Genomic DNA, 22,070 nt, shown 5'->3' with positions numbered 1-22,070 from the left:
ATCTCAACCAATCAACCGATCCTAACAAGTGGTATCAGAGCAGTTGAATCTTGTCTTAGAATACTCTTATTCACAAAACTGATCAACATGTATTCATTCAATAAAATACCGATGTTTTCCAGAGAAGATTTTGACGACTGGAAAATCAAAATGCAGGCTCATTTAGCTGTACAAGATGAAGACATTTGTATGTCATTACTAATGGTCCCATGAAGATCTTAAAAGCAAATACATCAGTTGCCATTACCGATGGGGCACCTCATCGCATAGAAAAGTCCAGAGAGGAATGGAAAACTGAGGATAAAAGGAAAGTCAACCTAGATAATGTTGCTAAGGATATCTTATATAAAACGCTGGATAAAGTCACTTTCAGCGAAATCAAGATGTGCAAAACTGGCAAAGAGATATGGGAGAAATTGATCCAGCTGTGTGAAGGAAACGAGCAAACAAATGAGAACAAGCTATCAGTTGCTGTTCAGAAATTTGACAACATCAAGATAAAGGCTGGAGAATCCATGAACGAGTATGATTAAAGGATTAGTGGTATTATCAATGAACTGAATGCATTTGGAAAAGTGTATTCGAACAAAGAAGTGGCACTGAATGTGGTCATAGGTCTTCCCAAAGAATGGGATGTCAAGACCATGGCAATGAGAGAGTCAAAGGACCTTAACAAGGTCGAACTTCATGACTTGTTTGCTGATCTAAAGGCTTACGAGTTTCAACTACAAACCAGAGAAGGAGAACCTTCTACACCTACCGCCACAACTGCTTTAACTGCTGTCAGATTGGAACCAACTAGTTCAGTTGACAAATCTGCTGATCAACTGAGCAATGATGCTATGTCATTATTTGTCAAGAAATTTGGAAGGCTTATGAGGAGGAATCAAGGAAACTTCCAGAAGCAATATCAAAAAAATCAGTCCAAAGAAGAATCCTATGCTTGCTACAACTGTGGCAAATCTGGTCATTTCATAGCAGACTGTCCTAAGCCAAAGAAGGACAGTCGAGGATCAACTGTAAAGGGAAAGAAGCCCTATGAGCATAGAAGAAGGGCCAAAGATGAAAAAAAATCATTCAAAAAGAAACATGAAGTGCTTTTGGATGAAGAGAGCAAATCTAAGTGGGCAGAAACTGACAGTGACGAGTCAGAACCAGAAAGCCCAATCAGTTCAAGTGAAGATGAAGAGGAAGTCAAGTGCTTAATGACAGATGATGCTGAACTGAAGTCAGCAGGTGAACATGTATTTGACTTCAGGTCTACTGATTTCACTCGTGAGGAACTCATTACCACATTGCATGACATGGTGAATGATTATCACAAACTTGCTCGATCATTTGAGAAGGTTAGAACTGAGCAAACTGATCTCAATGACAACAAAACAGAAACTGATGATTCAGTTGAACTGTTGAGTCTGAGAAGGGAGATTGCACAACAAAAAGCTGAAATGATTGAAAATCAAGCTTTGATATGTCAGTTAAAAACAGAAATTTCAAAACATATTGAACTGATTCAAGCTTGGAACAAGTCTTCAATTGCACTGACTGAAATATAGAATTCACAAAAATCAGTTGATGATAAAACTTGTTTAGGCTTTAACAATCATGATGAAAATTCTGCAAGTGATACACAACCAAGGTTGAATGAAAACAAAGGAAATTACATTACCTTTGTAAAATCAACTATGGTAAATGAATTCTCAGAACCTAGTAAACCAGCTGTTCAATTGACTGAAAGTAAGAACAAAGGCAAATGGTATGGAATTGGATATAGCTCTAAGAGTTCAACTGATACAAGAAACTGGTCACCTAAATGATTCAGTTACAAAAATAGTACTCAATGAATGGCTATTACAATTACTACAACTATAAGCCAGTTCAGAAACGATATCAAAAGAATAGTCAGTTGAAAAAAGATACAAATCATACTGTTTCATCCTCACATCACACACATAATGCCAAGAATTCAAGAAAAAACATTTGGAACACAGCAACTGGGAAGTCGTTTAGACTGGTCCAAGTCTGGGTTCCTAAAGGACTAATCAGTTTAGGACCCAAATGAATTTGGGTACCAAAATTATATATACTGTGTGATAGCAGGTAACAGGTACAAACAAAGAATCAACTTGATATCTAGACAGTGGCTGTTCGCGGCATATGACAGGAGATGCAAATTTGCTATCTCAACTGATCAAATATACTGGACCAAACATCAATTTTGGAGACAACTCCAAAGGTAAAACTGTGGATAAGGGTAAGCTTATCCATGGTAACTTTACAATTAAAGATGTTTTGATAGTTGAGAATTTGAAGTATAACTTGATTAGCATCAGTCAGTTATGCGACAATAATTTCTCAGTTCAGTTTGACAGACACAGTTGTTCAGTTAGAGACTCAACTGATGAGGTCATCATAACTGGAAATCGTTGTGGAAATACTTACAAAGTCAGTTGGGCTGAACAACCTTATGCACCAGTTTGTTCATTGCTTCCAAGTCTTCTAAAAAATGGTTATGGCATAAGAGGTTGAACCACTTAAACTTTAAATCTATTGCCTATTTGAGTAACCATGATCTTGTAACTGGTTTGCCCAAAATAAACTTTAAAGCTAATTAATTTAAAAATACATTTTAAACTCTCAAATTTAATTTAATAAAAAATTTATAATAAATTTATTAAATAATATCATCTAGTGTAACAAAGTCAACAAATCAAATATACATCAGATTACATGCATTTACTTTTACTTTACTGTAAATTAAAGTCCGTCATTAAATATATATATTGAAGGGAAATATATTTTCTTTATTTAATTGATATAATTTCTTATCTTAAATAATTTCCCTAATATTATATTTCCTTGTTGATTTGATTGTGTCTAATATTTAATTATGGTTTTGCCTTTCTAGATAATTATGTTAAGATTTTATTGTGATATAATATCTTCCTTAAATCTAATTTCATTCTTGATAAGATTATGTGGAATATTGGGTTTGCCTTTTATAGATATTATATTTATGCTAAAGATCTTGAAGATATGATATTATTGATTTAACTCTTGATTTCTTTATTTTGTAGATTTTCTTGTGAGATGAAGTAAATTATAAATAACAGAGATGAAGATTAAAAAGAATTGAGAGAGAGGGAGAGAGAGAGAGACGAAGAAAAATTCAGAGAGTTTTAGTGGAAGAGATTTTCGTGGAGGTGATTTTCGTGGGAGTTCTTCATGGGAGATTTTCGTGGTCGTCTTTTCTCTCTTCTCAATCAATATACACGCACTGTGCACGTCATGATTCTCATAGAAAAACATCCTACAAAGGCGTTGTTGTTTTGAAGAGGAGTCGTCCGTTTTGTTTTCCACTCTTCGCTCGGAGGTTTTCATGAATGCATAACTCATGCACTTTTGCACGTCGAGATTTCAGAGACAAATAATTCTACAAAGACGTTGCTGTTTTGAAGAGTGCTGGTTTACGTGTTGCCCTGAATGTTGCCAACATCTATAGACAACATCCGTAACGATGTTGGCTGAAGATCGTGTTTAGCTGCTCGTGTTTTTAGGGATCTCGTTTTTTGCTTTCTTATTCATGTTTTAATATTGTTGGTTGTTTTTAGAAAGCTTTATTTTCTCAACTTGTTGAGAAAATTGATTTTTGTCATAATCACTAGTGTTAGGTTTTTGTAATCGGTTTGGTTTTCTAGTGATTAATTTTTGCCATGAGGCACCGCACAAGTATTTATACTTGTGCATATTTAATCTCGTCCATCTGTTTATTTAAAGTGAATTTGTGTTACAAAATATAATATTCCGCTGCATGTTGTCCGAGATGTTGTAACATCTGGCACAACATTTAATTCTGATAAAACACGAATTTACTATTTTACATCCCATTCTGATATTCTCATTAATTTATGTATCTGTCGAATAAAATAATTCTAACAACTGGTATCAGAGCCTACTCTTGATATACTAAGTGCTGATTCTGGTTTTTATTTTGTTTTGACAGAAATATTTAATGGACACGTCACTTGCAAACGGAGCACTTCGACCACCAGCTCCTAAACCTCCTGTCCAACAACAGTTTCGACCAAGGAATGAAGAAAAACGCTGGTTGCAAGTGAATCCTTTAGGTGTTGCCACACCTGGCCGCAACATCTCCAAAAATTCAATGTGTTTGAAATCCACAACTTCTGAAAATTCGAGTGGAGATGATGAATCAGAAGCTGATGATGAAAAGATGACTCTTGAGAGTGTTCAAAAGCTTTATGAAGAATTGTTTGAGGATTGGACCAAAAGAAACAAGCTCAACTCCACTCTTGTAAAGGAAAACACTGATCTAAGAGCCGTGGTTGCCAAACTTGAAGTAATTCTGTGCAAAAAGGACTTAGAACTGGGAAAGACCAAAGAAGAACTTCAAAAGGCAACTGAAACTGTGGGGACCCGGGCTGTAACTCAATTCTTTTTGGGATTAACTGGATCTTTATTCAAACTGTGGGTCAAATTTTCGCTTTTTAACATTAATTCAAATGTAAACACTAAACATAATATCTTTCTTTATTGAATTACAACACATATAATATACATGTCATGTCTTACTACCAACACATCAATAGGGTTTAATACAAACCATAAACTACGAGTAGTACAAATCTAGTACAATATCACTAGTGATCTTCTGTGCCCGAAGTCACCACGCTATCTTGATCTCTCATCTCTGTCGCGACCCTGATTCTGTCCCACCTGTTGTTATGCACACATACAGACATAACAACAGCCGGAAACTCCGGTGAGAACAAATCCCAGTACAAAACATGTATACATGCTTATACGAAATCATAAATCATGCATGAAAGCAATAACAATGGCTCCATAGTCTATGAAACCGATCTATCTAAACATGCAACTCAAATCAAATCATGTCTTGACTCGAATCGACTCTACTCTAGGGATCCCGGTGTGAATAAGACGTCACTGTCTGTCACCTACCCTCCCAATCGGGGTAACTGTACGTCTTATTCCTAGACTTCGGTCAAGTCTGTATCGAATGTCTGCAATCGGAGTGAATCTGATCCGAAGCGTCGATACCACCGAACATCTAGTTTGGCAAGTCTTCCAATGACTCTCCTATCTCAAAGGCTTGAATATAAATCTATAAACAAGGAATCATCATATCAAGAGATTTGAATATAAATCTATAAACAAATCACAATCATATCAAAAGATAAACAATAATTCTAGTATGTGATTTTGTTGGGAAACTAAAACTAAATCTCATTTGAGTTGTGTCTTCCCCAAACAAAACATGAATTATACCTTCTTGTCGTCGAATAAATCGAAGTCTCGCAGTAGGGATATTGAACCTGTCAATCCAAATCTGAAATGACAATGTTGAGATGCACAATATCAAATCACAACTCAAACTAATACTAGTATAGCTCAATATCAAGTCTTGATACAATTCGACTGTATAACGGCATAGTTTCTCGCTACCGGTCCATTCAAATCTCAACATATCTCAACAATCATAATCCTCAACTCATAATCAGCACAATCTATGTGTCATATCTCAAAATCTGCATAAGCTCATGCACATGAAAGCTGGAATTCCATAAAAATTGCATACGACATCCAATAACCGATCCGTTTACGATTCTACGACATCTATAATCTCAAGAACATATAATCACAAACATATCTGAATTTTCTCCACATGTTAACTTCAAAACATGCTAAAAAGATATAGAAAGTATACCCTTTTGGAGCCCTTGTCAAGAGGAACAAGAATCTCAACTTGGATTAAAATTTGAATATGTAATTCTTTCAAAATCACAACCTTAAAGCATAAGGAGTTGAAGCTTCTCCCCACTCTCTCACGTTTTCAGCTGATGGAAATGGTGAAAGTGAAGACTCAGCACAATCAGATATATATATATGCCATGTGTCTTCATGGAATTCAAAGGTGGATTTCTCGCATGCAGCACCGCGGGTGCTGTCACTCTTTACCGCGGGTGCACTATGCCCACGGCATGCCTTTCATTTTCTGAAATTCGACGACCGCGGGTGCGGTACATATAAGACCGCGGGAGCAATGACATTACCGCGGGTGCGGTTACGTTTGCACCGCGGGTGCGGTGTCATTTCTGTAAATAATTTCCAACTCTCTGTCCATCAACCGCGGGTGCACTCATTCTTGGACCGCGGGTGCGGTGACCCTACTGTAACATGACTAATTTTTTGTCCATGCACTGGGGGTGCGGTGCTTCTCTAGGGGCGGGTGCGGTCTTTTTCTTCAAGCAACACTTCATCTTTTCATTTTATCCACATACACTTTAGGGCATTACATTTCTCCCCCTCTTAGATATTAGTTCGTCCTCGAACGTGAAATCAATTAATCAAAGTATGTACGAACAGCAGTAAAGTCAAAAGCTGAATAAATACTCACATCATAAGAATAACTCGGGATATTTTTGTTTCATATCTGCTTCTGTCTCCCAAGTCGCTTCCTCGGTGCCATGATGACTCCACTGGACTTTCAATAGTGGAATAGTCTTCGTTCTGAGCTGTTTTTCTTTCCGATCAAGAATCTGTATCGGTTGTTCAACATAACTCAATGTCTGATCTAGCTCAGCTTTGTCAGGCTGAATGACATGAGAATAATCTGGCATGTATCTACGCAGCATCGATACATGAAAAACATCATGTATCCCGGATAGAGAAGGAGGAAGAGCCAATCGATATGCTCGATCGCAAATCTTTTCCAGAATCTCATATGGACCGATGTATCTAGGAGACAATTTCCCGCGTTTGCCAAATTTGACGACGCCTCTGAAAGGAGAAATCTTCAAGAATACTCTGTCTCCCTGTTCAAATACTAACGGTCTACGTCTAATATTGGCATACTTGGCCTGTCTATCCTGTGCCGTCTTCATTCTTTTCTGAATGATCTTCACCTTCTCAGTCATTTCCCGAATCATATCAGGCCCAAGTTCTGGTACTTCAGATATATCATCCCAGTACAACGGAGATCTGCACTTCTTGCCATACAATGCCTCAAACGGTGCCATCTCTATGCTCGTTTGATAGCTGTTGTTGTACGAGAATTCACATAACGGTAGTGAATCTTGCCAACTAGTGCCGAAATCTAGCACTACAGCTCTCAACATGTCCTCTAAAGTCTGGATAGTCCGCTCTGACTGTCCATCGGTCTGAGGATGATAAACAGTACTCAGGTGTAATGTCGTACCTAAGGCCTGCTGCAGACTGTGCCAAAAGTGAGAAGTGAATCATGGATCACGATCTGATACGATAGACTTCGGCACACCATGTAATCTAACTACCTCTCTGACATACAATTCTGCCATCTGATCGTGTCGATATGTCATTCTGTATGGAATAAAACACGCTGATTTGGTCAATCTGTCAATAATGACCCAAATCGCATCACAGCCCCGGGATGATCGAGGTAACTTAGTCACGAAATCCATGGAAATGTGATCCCATTTCCATTCAGGAATAGAAAAACTCTGAAGTAAACCTCCGGGCTTCTTTCTTTCGGCCTTCACCTGTTGGCAATTTAAACACTTAGACACAAATTCGGCAATGTCTGACTTCATCTGTTTCCACCAGAACTGTGTCTTTAGATCGTTATACATCTTTCTGCCACCAGGGTGAATGCTGAACCGACTACAGTGCGCTGCTGACAATATCTGTTGTTTCAACTCTGAAACATCTGGCACTACAATACGGTTATTCACATACAGGACAAAATCACGTACCTGATATTCAGACTGATGTCCTGATCTGACCATCTGAATTGACTGCTGTATATTCTGATATGTTCTTTGGGCTTCTTTGATTTTCATCATCAAATCTGGCTCAACTTGAATCGAAGCAAGTCTCAGCGGTCTACTATCTGTGTCAAATGCTAAACCAGACAAACAACAATCTTCAACTAAATTTGAAACACCTATCGTTGATAAGGATAGGGCACAAACCTTTCGGCTCAATGCATCTGCTGCTGCATTTGACTTCCCTGGATAGTACTTGATCTCGCAATCAAAATCTTTCAGTAGATCAAGCCATCTACGCTGTCTCATGTTCAACTCTGACTGAGAAAACAGATACTTCAGGCTTTTATGGTCAGAATAAATTTCAAATTTCTCACCATAAAGATAATAACGCCAGATCTTCAAGGCAAATACGATAGCCGCCAATTCAAGATCATGAATGGGGTATCGAATCTCGTGTGGCTTTAGCTGTCTAGAGGCATATGCGATCACATGGCCTCGCTGCATAAGAACACATCCCAGCCCTCTGTGAGATGCATCACAATATACCTCAAAATCACCACTACCTGAAGGAATCATCAAGACAGGTGCACTGGTCAGCCTCTTCTTCAACTCTAGGAAGCTAGACTCACAATCCGCAGACCACACAAATGGTGTATTCTTTTGCGTTAACTGGGTAATCGGCTTCGCAATACTGGAGAAATCTTTGATGAATCGTCTATAGTACCCTGCTAAACCCATGAAATTGCGTATCTCTGGCACAGAAGTCGGTCTCGGCCAACTGATCACAGCTTCAACTTCACTCGGATCTACAGAAATACCGTCTCCAGATATGATATGACCCAAGAAGACAACCTGTCTCAGCCAAAACTCACACTGTGACAGTTTCGCATATAATTTTTCATTTCTCAATGTTTGCAACACAATTCTCAAATGATTGGCATGCTCATTCAGATTCTTAGAGTACACCAAAATATCATCAATAAAAACAATCACGAATTCATCTAAATATCTCTGAAAGACACGGTTCATCAACCCCATGAACACCGCTGGAGCATTCGTTAAACCAAAAGGCATGACAATAAATTCGTAATGTCCATACGTGGTTCGGAATGCTTTCTTTGGGATATCAATATCTCGTACTCGCAGCTGGTGATATCCATATCTCAGATCGATCTTGGAATAGATAGATGATCCCTGCAACTGATCAAATAAGTCGTCGATACGAGGCAAATGATATTTGTTCTTTATCGTTGCCTTGTTCAGCTGCCTGTAATCTATACACAATCTCATAGAACCGTCTTTCTTGCGCACAAATAACACTGGTGCACCCCAAGGAGATACACTGGGTCTGATTTATCCCTTGGCTAGAAGATCTTCTAGTTGTGCTTTCAATTCCTTCAACTCTATAGGCGCCATCCTATACGGAGCTCGAGATATAGGAGCGGTACCTGGAATAAGATCAATACAAAAATCTACCTCTCGGGCTGGAGGTAACCCTGGAATCTCGTCAGGAAATACATCTGCAAACTCCCGTACTACTGGCAAATCTACCAATGCCGGGCTCGATTTCAATAAATCTACTGAATAAATAAGAAACCCTTCTGCTCCTTGCTGCAATAATCTACTCATAGTCAGAGCAGATACTAAGGGAATCCTAGATCTGGAACCCTTACCATAAAATTTCCACTCCTCTGTCATTTCAGGTCTGAATCTGACAATCTTGTGAAAACACTCTACGGTGGCTCTGTACTTAGTCAACATGTCAATCCCGACAATACAATCAAAATCAGATAAACCAAGTACAACACATTCTAAATCGATCTCATGCCCTTCAAACTGTAGTACACAATGTCTAACTGAAGTCACAGATATCAGACCACTTCTCAACGGAGAAGAAATAGACACTACAGTAGACAATGACTCTACAGGCAATGCATGTGTCAATGCAAAACGTTCTGATATGAATGTATGTGATGCACCTGTATCTATCAATACGTATGTAGGATAACCGCAAAGAAAACAGTTACCTGCAATCACATCGTCTGGTGCATCTTGGGCTTGCTCCTCGGTCAGTGCAAACACCTGAGCTTGTTGTCTGGGAGGTTGGCTCGCTGTCTGGCCACCTCTGGCTCTAAGTTGAGACTGTGTAGGTGTGGGCTGGAAGAAATGGATAGACGAAGCTTGCCTCTCAGGCTGAGTCACTGATGCTGATGACCCTGCACTCTGAAATCTCTGTGCACCTCTCTGGGGACAGACTCTGGCAAAATGTCCATGTTGCTTACATATGTTACATCTGCCCATCACTCTCTGACACTGCTCTGTGGCATGTCGGCCTCCACAAGTAGTACAATATACACCTGTCACATCTGTACTCTGGCCAGGACCTCTCTGTCTTGACCCACTGGAGCTCGATGAACTGCTCCCTGCTCTCTTGAACTGCTTACCCTTAGCTTTCAAAGAATCTTTCTTCCCACTACTACTGATTCCACTATCAAATCGAGGAGGAGGTGGTGGAAACTGTGTGGCGAACGGTGGCGGTCTCTGACCCTGAACACTATAGCAAGCTCCTCGCTGCCTAATCAAGCCAGCCTCTGCTCCCTTCGCTCGATTCAGCGCCTCAGAAAAAGTGCTGGGTCGCCCCGTGTTCACTAAAGTGAAGATATCCGGATTCAAACCATTTATGAACTGATCGGCCACTGCCTCATCATTCCCTGCTACGTGAGGTGCAAATCGAAGTAAGGACGAGAATTTGGCAACATACTCCTCTATGTTCCACTGGCCTTGTCTCAAGTTGGCGAACTCGGCCCCTTTGTCTTTTCGATACGACACTGGAAAGAAACGTTGATAAAATTCATCTTTAAAGACTTTCCAAGTAATATCAATACCTCGATGTTCTAAGGCTCGTTTCGCCGTTAGCCACCAACTCTTGGCCACTTCTTGCAATTGTTGCCCAACCAGCTTCACTCTACGTTCATCTGTATAGGCAAGTGATTCAAATAACATCTCTATATCATCCAACCAGCTTTCGCAATCCACTGCATTTTCTGTGCCCTTCAAGGTAGGTGGATGGAATGATTGAAATCTCTTCAACAAAGTCTCCATCGGTGTCGCAGTAACATCCATCTGAGTACCTGACGTACTCCCATGTTCTGGCACTTGTCTTGCAGCTCGTGGCGGTATCCTTCTAGGCGGCATATCTGATTATCAAACAGATTAGGATACAATCTGTCTCAGCCCTCCTCTGATCATATACCTCTGATCCAGAATCGGTTCTGATTCAGTCTTTACAAGTATATGCTGTAAATCAACTCAGATACAATACAACATATAATAGGGAAAGCATTAAATCATGCTAGCACATCAAAAGCAAGGAAGAAGACTCGATCTACCCCACTCATTCTATTCTATCTCAATCTACAGAACCTACTGCTCTGATACCACCTGTTGTGGGGACCCGGGCTCTAATTCAATTTTTTTTGGGATTAACTGGATCTTTTTTCAAACTGTGGGTCAAATTTTCGCTTTTTAACATTAATTCAAATGTAAACACTAAACATAATATCTTTCTTTATTGAATTACAACACATATAATATACATGTCATGTCTTACTACCAACACATCACTAGGGTTTAATACAAACCATAAACTACGAGTAGTACAAATCTAGTACAATATCACTAGTGATCTTCTGTGAACGAAGTCACCACGCTATCTTGATCTCTCATCTTTGTCACGACCCTGATCCTGCCCCACCTGTTGTTATGCACACATACAGACATAACAACAGCCGGAAACTCCAGTGAGAACAAATCCCAGTATAAAACATGTATACATGCTGATACGAAATCATAAATCATGCATGAAAGCAATAACAATGGCTCCATAGTCTATGAAACCGATCTATCTAAACATGCAACTCAAATCAAATCATGTCTTGACTCGAATCGACTCTACTCTAGGGATCCCGGTGTGAATAAGACGTCACTGTCTATCACCTACCCTCTAAATCGGGGTAACTGTACGTCTTATTCCTAGACTTCGGTCAAGTCTGTAGCGAATGTCTGCAATCGGAGTAAATCTGATCCGAAGCGTCGATACCACCGAACATCTAGTTTGGCAAGTCTTCCAATAACTCTCCTATCTCAAAGGCTTGAATATAAATCTATAAACAAGGCATCATCATATCAAGAGATTTGAATATAAATCTATAAACAAATCACAATCATATCAAAAGATAAACAATAATTCTAGTATGTGATTTTGTTGGGAAACTCAAACTAAATCTCATTTGAGTTGTGTCTTCCCCAAACAAAACATGAATTATACCTTCTTGTCGTCGACTAAATCGAAGTCTCGCAGTAGGGATATTGAACATGTCAATCCAAATCTGAAATGACAATGCTGAGATGCACAATATCAAATCACAACTCAAACTAATACTAGTATAGCTCAATATCAAGTCTTGATACAATTCGACTGTATAACGGCATAGTTTCTCGCTACCGGTCCATTCAAATCTCAACATATCTCAACAATCATAATCCTCAACTCATAATCTGCACAATCTATGTGTCATATCTCAAAATCTGCATAAGCTCATGCACATGAAAGCTGGAATTCCATACAAATTGCATACGACATCCAATAACCGATCCGTTTACGATTCTACGACATCTATAATCTCAAGAACATATAATCACAAACATATATGAATTTCCTCCACATGTTAACTTCAAAACATGCTAAAAAGATATAGAAAGTATACCCTTTTGGAGCCCTTGTCAAGAGGAACAAGAATCTCAACTTGGATTAAAATTTGAATATGTAATTCTTTCAAAATCACAACCTTAAAGCATAAGGAGTTGAAGCTTCTCCCCACTCTCTCACGTTTTCAGCTGATGGAAATGGTGAAAGTGAAGACTCAGCACAATCAGATATATATATTTGCCATGTGTCTTCATGGAATTCAAAGGTGGATTTCTCGCATGCAGCACCGCGGGTGCGGTCACTCTTTACCGCGGGTGCGCTATGCCCACGGCATGCGTTTCATTTTCTAAAATTCGACGACCGCGGGTGCGGTACATATAAGACCGAGGGAGCGGTGACATTACTGCGGGTGCGGTGTCATTTCTGTAAATAATTTCCAACTCTCTGTCCATCAACCGCGGGTGCACTCGTTCTTGGACCGCGGGTGCAGTGCTTCTCTAGGCGCGGGTGCGGTCTTTTTCTTCAAGCAACACTTCATCTTTTCATTTTATCCACGTACACTCTAGGGCATTACAGAAACATTGTCCAAGTTTAATTCGAGCACATCAAAGATTGAATCCATACTCTCGATGGGAAGAGATGACAAGAAGGGCTTAGATTTCAAAGACGGTGTGTTTGAAATTGGTGAATGTTCCAAATCAACAGTCTTTGTGAAAGGAAAAACTGATATATCCACACATTCACAACCCGAGCCATCAATCAAAAGTTCTCCACCAAGAAAACAACATGCTGCACCCGTTCCTAGGAAAAGAAAACGCATGTATGTATGTCATTACTGTTTTAAGCCTTGACATATCAGGCCATACTGTTTTAAACTCAGGGATGACTGCATGAATCGAAAGTCGAGCAGGATATTTCCCCGAATGTTGTCCAACATTTTCCGCAACACCTCTCACCATCGACCTACAGTAAGACAAATTTGGGTCCCAAAGGTAAAAACTCACTGTAAAGTTGTCTATACTTCGTTGAAAACTAATACTGCAGGTCATTGGTACTTTGATAGTGGAAGCTCACGCCACATGACGGAATCACGAGAATATCTCACCGATTATGTTGAGCAAAAATGTGGTAGAGTGACATATGGAGGGGGAGCTAAAGGAAAAATTGTTGGAAAGGGTACTTTGAGTGTTGAAGGACTGCCAAAGCTCCACAATGTGCTTCATGTCGAAGGATTAAATTCAAATTTGATAAGCATAAGCCAATTGTGTGATGATAATTTGCATGTCAAGTTTGATAAACATACTTGTGAAGTTTTTGATGAAACTAACTTGTGCATTATGACAGGTACAAGGTCTTCGGACAATTACTACCAAATAGGTGAAGGACTTTCATGCAAACATGCAGAAGTTAGTGAACTCGACATATGGCATCAAAAACTTGGACATGCTAGTTTCAAAACCTTGAATAATTTGAGTAAGTACGATGCTATACGAGGTATGCCTAACCTATCATCTAGTACATCATATGTTTGTGGAGACTGTCAAAAGGGTAAGCAAACTAGCGTGTCATATCACATGTTGCCCTACTTTGGGACAACACGTTGCCTCGAATTGCTACACATGGATCTTATGGGTCTTGTGGAAGTGGGAAGTTTTGGAGGTAAGAAGTATTCCTTTTTTTGTGTTGATGATTTCTCACGATTTTCATGGGTTAGTTTCATTAGAGAGAAATCGGATACTGTGATAATTCTAGTACAATTGATATTTCAAAAAAAAAAATCCAGTAAAACACTCTCGAACAAAACACATTGACATTAGACATCACTTAATTCGAGATTTAGTAGAAAAAAGATTGATTCGAATTGAATTTGTTGGTACAAATAACCAAATGACTGACATATTCACAAAAGCATTAGTTTTTGAGAGATTCTCCAACCTTAGGAAATCTCTCAGCATGTGTTTTGCCTAATCATACACAGATGTTGTCTCAGATGTTACAACATCTCGTACAACACCTAACATGCATGTGCATTTCTAGGACTTAGACATACTGCATCTGCATGCATACTGTTATATGATGTGTTATCACTATGTTGCATAAATCTTCTGGTGCACTTACAATTTCTTGTTCTATCTAAACTTAACACACTTGGATATGCTTAACAATCTGATTAAATCACAAAATAGTTGAAGGATGATCATGTACTCCATGACATTGTCTCATATGAAAAGTGACTTGAAAAGATTTACAAAGAAAAATCAATTATGAATATGCTCTGTATCAGAAGAAAAGATGGAAAAAGCTAACTAAAAGAGTCCAATGAAGACTGTGCTTTTAGTGTGGGAGATACCTCTTCTGAATTCAATACAGAAAAGAAAATAGAAGAAAATGGAAAAAGCTACCTAGAGGAGTCCAAAAGAAGACTGTTCTTCTAGTGTGGGAGCTACCACTTCTATAATCAGAAAGTTGATAAGTCTCTAAGTGTGCAAAAAAATCGAAATATATTTTGAAATTGGACGTGTTGTCAGAAGATGTTGCCAATATTTGTGACAACATTTCATTTGTGAACATATCTCATATTTGTTTTCATGTTTCTATTTCTGTTACATTCTATTATTAGGCATAAATAGGTCATGCATAAACATAACATTGAGAATATTGTTGGTCAAGAGGGTATGCGTATTTTAACAGAGAAAATTCGATGAAAATCCGGATTTTGCTATAAATCCAATATTTGTGATTTTTGATGGTTCAGTGGTCTTAAAATCAATGTGGGTTCCAATTCTGGAAATTATTTTGAAAATATTTTGGACGCAATTATCTCAGTAATTTTGGTAAGTGAGTACGGGCCAAAGCTGATCTGGTCTCCTACGAGAACTTAGTTTCTGACTATCGTCTGGCTATGAAGGTAGATGTCCATTCTGGACAAAAAGGGGGAGAAGACGTGACTCAAACTCAAGGGAGTGTGAATTGAAAGGATCAAATGATACCATCTATCTGATACCTTTGCTTGATTTCGTTTTTAATGTTCTGCTTTGTTAAGGTTCTGCTTCCCTGATGTGTTTTTGTTTTAATGAACTGTTAATGATTTTTGCAGGTGTTGTCTCAGGTGTTGCCAACACAACGAACAACACCCGTACCAACTTGATTTTATTCAGGAGGAGAAAAATTCTCATATTAAGGGGGAGTTAAATGGAGTTCAACTGAGAAATTGATTTTGATTTGATTTTGTCCAGAAAGGCAAAAAGGGGGAGATTGAAGGGAAATATATTTTCTTTATTTAATTGATATAATTTCTTATCTTAAATAATTTCCCTAATATTATATTTCCTTGTTGATTTGATTGTGTATAATATTTAATTATGATTTTTTCTTTCTAGATAATTATGTTAAGATTTTATTTTGATATAATATCTTCCTTAAATCTAATTTCATTCTTGATAAGATTATGTGGAATATTGGGTTTGCCTTTTATAGATATTATATTTATGATAAAGATCTTGAAGATATGATATTATTGATTTAACTCTTGATTTCTTTATTTTGTAGATTTCCTTATGAGATGAAGTAAATTATAAATAACAGAGATGAAGATTAAAAAGAATTGAGAGAGAGGGAGGGAGAGAGAGACGAAGAAAAATTCAGAGAGTTTAGTGGAAGAGATTTTCGTGAAGATAGTTTTTCGTGGAGGTGATTTTCGTGGGAGTTCTTCGTGGGAGATTTTCGTGGTGGTCTTTTTTCTCTTCTTAATCAATATACACGCACTTTGCACATCATGATTCTCATAGAAAAACATCCTACAAAGGCGTTGTTGTTTTGAAGAGGAGTCGTCCGTTTTGTTTTCCACTCTTCGCTCGAAGGTTTTCATGAATGCATAACTCATGCACTTTTGCACTTCGAGATTTCAGAGACAAATAATTCTACAAAGACGTTGCTGTTTTGAAGAGTGCTGGTTTACGTGTTGCCTTGAATGATGCCAACATCTACAGACAACATCCGTAACGATGTTGGCTGAAGATCGTGTTTAGCTGCTCGTGTTTTTAGGGATCTCGTTTTTTTGCTTTCTTATTCATGTTTTAATATTGTTGGTTGTTTTTAGAAAGCTTTATTTTCTCAACTTGTTGAGAAAATTGATTTTTGTCATAATCACTAGTGTTAGGTTTTTGTAATCGGTTTGGTTTTCTAGTGATTAATTTTTGCCATGAGGCACCGCACAAGTATTTATACTTGTGCATATTTAATCTCGTCCATCTGTTTATTTAAAATGAATTTGTGTTACAACATTTAATTCTGATAAAACACGAATTTACTATTTTACATCCCATTCTGATATTCTCATTAATTTATGTATCTGTCGGACAAAATAATCCTAACATATATATTGCCTTGGAAATTCACTCTACAAATTAAATGCTTTTATTTTTACTTTACAGTAAATTAAAGTTCGTCATTATATACATATATATTGCCATGGAAATTCACTCTACAAATTCAAGCTATCAGTATTACTAGTAAAACGGAAAATGGAGAGAAATGGGATGAAGCTTGAGTTTGCATCAATTGCTATGGTTCTTCTCGTATTCATGGCCACTGCTGCAAGTGCTACTGAAATTAATGGCAGAGGTGGACCTATTAATTCTAGTGCCTGCTATCTAGATTGCATCGTACGCAAAGGCTGCACCTTGTATAAACCGCTCACTTGTTTCACAACTTGTGTGAAGAAATGTGCTCAGACACCGCCAATCAAGCCGTCGGCACCGGAACCGCAGCGTTTCCAATGGCCGGAGCCAGCAGTTTGAATCTACTCGAACTATATTTTTTTGAACGAAAAAAATAATAATACATAGCAATTAAAATTAGAAGTAATATACAAGTTCATTGTATAAACAAGATCATCAATATCTTGCTATGGAAATCATAAGATTCGAAAACTTTCGAATAAAACTTTGACAATATAATCTTTTATATTTACCATCAGGGATTGAAATTAATGAATTTTAACTAAAAATGAATATATCTAAAATCAATCATTATTAATGATTAGATTAAACATTTTTTTAAAAAAAATACAAAAATGGATCCACGTGGACATACATATACTATTAAAGTAGTGATTTTCAATTTTTTAAAGTGTAGTTGTTTCTCACCAAAATTTGAGGGAATGTTAGATATGGAATCGTGCCAAAGTTTTAAAGACTCTGACTTTTACGCTCATGTCACGTTGATCGCGATTCGATTGTTAGTTATAACTCTGCCAGTAAGCCACAAAACTAAGAAATTAACTAGGGAATTTGACAGAAAACGTGATCTTACAAAAGACATTAATGTTAAATCACGATTATTCACCTCTCTTGACATTCGTTTTCATCTTCACTTTCACCTGCTCTTCATCTTAATTATAATTTATAATATTTGATTCGATCTAATTCATCATTGTTTACATTTTTAGAACACGAGCTTTTACAACTGATTGAAAATATTGTGTTTGAAGCACTGTTAAAAGTGTCCGAACTGATCCATCACCGTCTCACAAGTCTATATCCATTGAACAGATTTACCCGACAAATATTTACCATGAAAGATAATAATTTTTTTATAAAGATAATTTTTTTCATAAGTTGGGCTAGGTTGAAAATCTGTCTCACAAATTGATATATGAGATGATCTCATAAAATTTTTCGTGTAATAATGAAAAAAGGTGACAAAATTTCATAAAATATTTTCTAAAAGGCAATATCACAATAACTTTAATATCCACTGCAAATATTTTATTGTTTGAATTTGATTCAAAATCACCTAAATATTTTTATATTCATCCGAAATATATTTTCTACTCTCTATTTTTGATCTCGTTAATTTTTTTTTTCCCAGATTCTAAATATTAGACCTAGTTTCTTGCCTTAATTTTTCCTCTCTCTTGGTTTATAAATAAAATTTATCCTAACGTTGTAAGAAATCAATTTCAAAACAATAACTGAAAAAGCTAATAAATTTAAAAATACATTTTAAACTCTAAAATTTAATTTAATAAAAAATTTAAAATAAATTTATTAAATAATATCATCTAATGTAACAAAGTCAACAAACCAAATCTACGTCAGATTACATGCATTTATTTTTACTTCACAGTAAATTAAAGTCCGTTATTATATACATACATATTGCCTTGGAAATTCACTCTACACCATTCAAATTTCAAGCTATCATTATTACTAGTAAAAAGGAAAATGGAGAGAAATGGGTTGAAGCTTGAGTTTGTATCAATTGCTATGGTGCTTCTCGTATTCATGGCGGCAACTGCAAGTGCTATTGAAATTAATGGTAGAGGTACACCTATTAATTTTAGTGACTGCTATCTAGATTGCATAGAACGCAAAGGCTGCACAATTCTAGTGAATCTACTCGAACTAGATATTTTTGAACGAAAAAACAAAATAATACATAGCAATTAAAATTAGAAGTAAGATACAAGTTCATAGTATAAACAAGATCATCAATATTTTGCTATGGAAATAGTAAGATTCGAAAACATTCGAAAAAAATTTTACAATATAATCTGTTGTATCCTCACCATTCTATAAGAGATTAATGAATTTTAAATAAAATTGAATGTATCTAAAATCAATCATTATTCATGATTAAATTAAACATTTTTTAACTAAAAATACAAAGATGGATCGATATGGACATATACACACTATTAAAGTTATGATTTACAATTCTTTAAAGTATATTTGTTTATCACCAAAATTTGTGGGAGTGTCAGACACAGAATCGTGCCAAACTTTTAAATACTCTGATTTCTTCTCTCATGTGACATTAATATTGATTCGGTTGTTAGTTAACTCTTTCGTTAAACCACAAAATTAAGAAATTAAATGAATAATTTGATAGAAAACGTGATCTTACAAAAGATCTTAATATTAAATCACAAGTATTCACCTCTCTTGACTGTCGTTTTCATTTTCACTGTGCACATGTCCATCATCTTTATTATAAATTATTATATTTGATGAATTCAGGCCGGAATAAGGTTATATACATTCTCAAGGTTCTTCAATTTTTTATTCCAGAGGATGAAATGTATTCATAAAATATCTCTCATCTGATAATACTCTTTGCGGCATCGCGGACTAAAAGAAAAAGACGATCGAGAATGCTTTCCCAATGCACGAAAACCTATTTCGCCCAAGTTGTTTATTAACTAGAAAAAATTCGCCCAAGTTGTTTATGAACTGAAAAAAATTACGGGGCAAGCAGATCATGTTAGAGATTTTCAATGTTTTTCTATCAATTTCTTTTGTTTTGTTCTATATTGAGATTAGAACTAGCGATCAAATTAGGGATTCACATTAGAAGTTAGATATTTATTGTATTTCATACAAAATGGGGCTTTAACATCTGACATACTTACAACTCTAAATATTGTGCAAACAGATAGAATATACAGTAAATGGTATTCGGTCATGATTGTTAGGATCGTGAAAGCGTTTTTATTTTGGGTGGGGGTTAATAAACTCTTTAAAAATATTTGCTTTCAAAATTTGTTTTCAATCATTTTTAGGCGGTTGAAAGTTATTTTTGAGCGATTAGAAATATGAATCACTTGAAAAGTGCAAAAAATATTTCACAATTTCTAATGAAAGCTTCAACGGGTTGGCTTGCTTGTTAACAAGAAGCGGTTCGAAATGTAAGTGCTCGTGTAAAGTAAAGACACGGGATTTTTATGGATGTTTGGAGATAAAACTCCCACGTCATCCCTTCTTCCTATGTAGGAAAGATTCCACTAAGACTTTGGCTTTACAAACTTATTGCAATAGCCCACTCCTATCAAGACTTATTACACTTCCTCTTTTGGAACTCTTAGTGATCACTTTACACTTCTGGATTTTATGAACCGTCGGTTCACCAGACAACACAATCAATCAAATCACCAAAAGGTTACTGATAAAAGAAAACTTATGTTTCGAGTACCACGAAATTGATCCATTAATGATCAGATATCTTTCTGCTGAGTGTGTGCTTGATGAGTGATGTAGTATATGAACTTTAAGTGGGCTCAGATCTTTGAGTATGCAAGATTTAGAAGTGTGTCAATCGCGTGGTTGAAAAGCGTAAAATGATCGAACTGTATTCTTCATTCTTCAACTCTTCTTTTATAATATATCATCCCAAAGGTCGGAAGATGAATAATGTAAACTTGTATCGCTGGAATGATGTGTCACTATCAGCTGCAACTACATTTAATGTTCTTCAGCAAAAATTTAATGTTCTCTTTGCTTGTGTATCTTTGAATCTCGTTCCTTTGAAGATTTGCTATTGAGCATCCTTTTATAGTAACCGTTAGTTCCCTCAGAGCTTCTAGGATATTTAAGCAATCTTTCTATTCTGGGATAGTGACATAAATGCAGATCTCTATCGAGACTGGTGCAGAACATTGTTGACTTGTAGCGGTGAAAAATCATTGAATGTTCCGAGCCAGTCAGAGAATGTCTTTCATTAAGTGAGCAATGAATGGATCCTAAATGAAACGGTTTGAAGACTTTGAACAAGCAGTTGAAAGTCTTCTAATGGTTGAAACTTCAACAAGTTGTAGGCGGACAGCCAGTTGAAAGTTCAATCAGTTGAAGACTAAGCGGTTTAAATCTACACAGTTGAAATGGTTCATGTTATACAAGGAAGATTGCAGCTAATTCCTGAACAGTTAGGTATTGTGTTAATTTTGTCAATCACCAAAACTTTAGGGTAATAATAATTCCTTAACAATTTCCCCTTTTCTAGTGAAGACAAAACCCAGCTGCAAAACTATACAAAAATTTGTAGAAACTTTAAAACAGTGAAATAAAACAAAAATTTTATTTCATGGAGTGAATGAAATTACAAACTCCAAATAGTAAAACAACAATAAAAAAAACTAAACAAATAAATATATTAACCTTTCTATTGTTCTTCAAGCTGTTTAGTTTCATCTGCTTTGACACGCTCTACAACCTTTTCCTAACCGCTTTTTTTGATTTATTAAGTTTCTTCTGCCTCTCTCTTTTCCCCTTTTTTACATCACCATGCATCGGGAATTTTATGATTTTAGCAAGTTGTGTTCCTAGGGCATCCATGCGCTGATCAACATGTTCTTTAAATCTAGAAATTTGGCCTGAAAGCTCAGTGCACATATTGTTGGGACATCGTATTCTCACACCCAAGACGCAACAGAAGTTTAAAAATATTGTTCTTGGGCATCGTGTGTTTAAAAAATTCATAAGGTGTTTAGAATTATACATTTGCGTTCTCAACACTTGGACTCCAAACTATGCCGATTTTTCACGGAGATAGTCCTTCTTGTAAATCCCTACGAACGGCTCTTCAACTTTGATCGCCTACTTAGGTCCACGATCGAAAACTTTTTTTCTTTCTTGGATTGCACTAGAAATCACAAACGATTTGTGAGTTGAGAGTGTAGTCTCCGAATTTCTAAAATCCGGAGACGGTGCAGCGACAGCGTCATGATAGTGGAAGGAAGCATGATGGCCGAATTTCTTTTCACCAAAATTTTTGTGATTGCCGTGTCATGATTCTCA

Source organism: Primulina tabacum, chromosome 3 (assembly GCF_025594145.1).
Source record: "Primulina tabacum isolate GXHZ01 chromosome 3, ASM2559414v2, whole genome shotgun sequence".
NCBI classification, from domain to species: domain Eukaryota; kingdom Viridiplantae; phylum Streptophyta; class Magnoliopsida; order Lamiales; family Gesneriaceae; genus Primulina; species Primulina tabacum.
The sequence above is the reverse complement of the archived record's forward strand: the minus strand, read 5'-3'. Positions refer to the sequence as shown.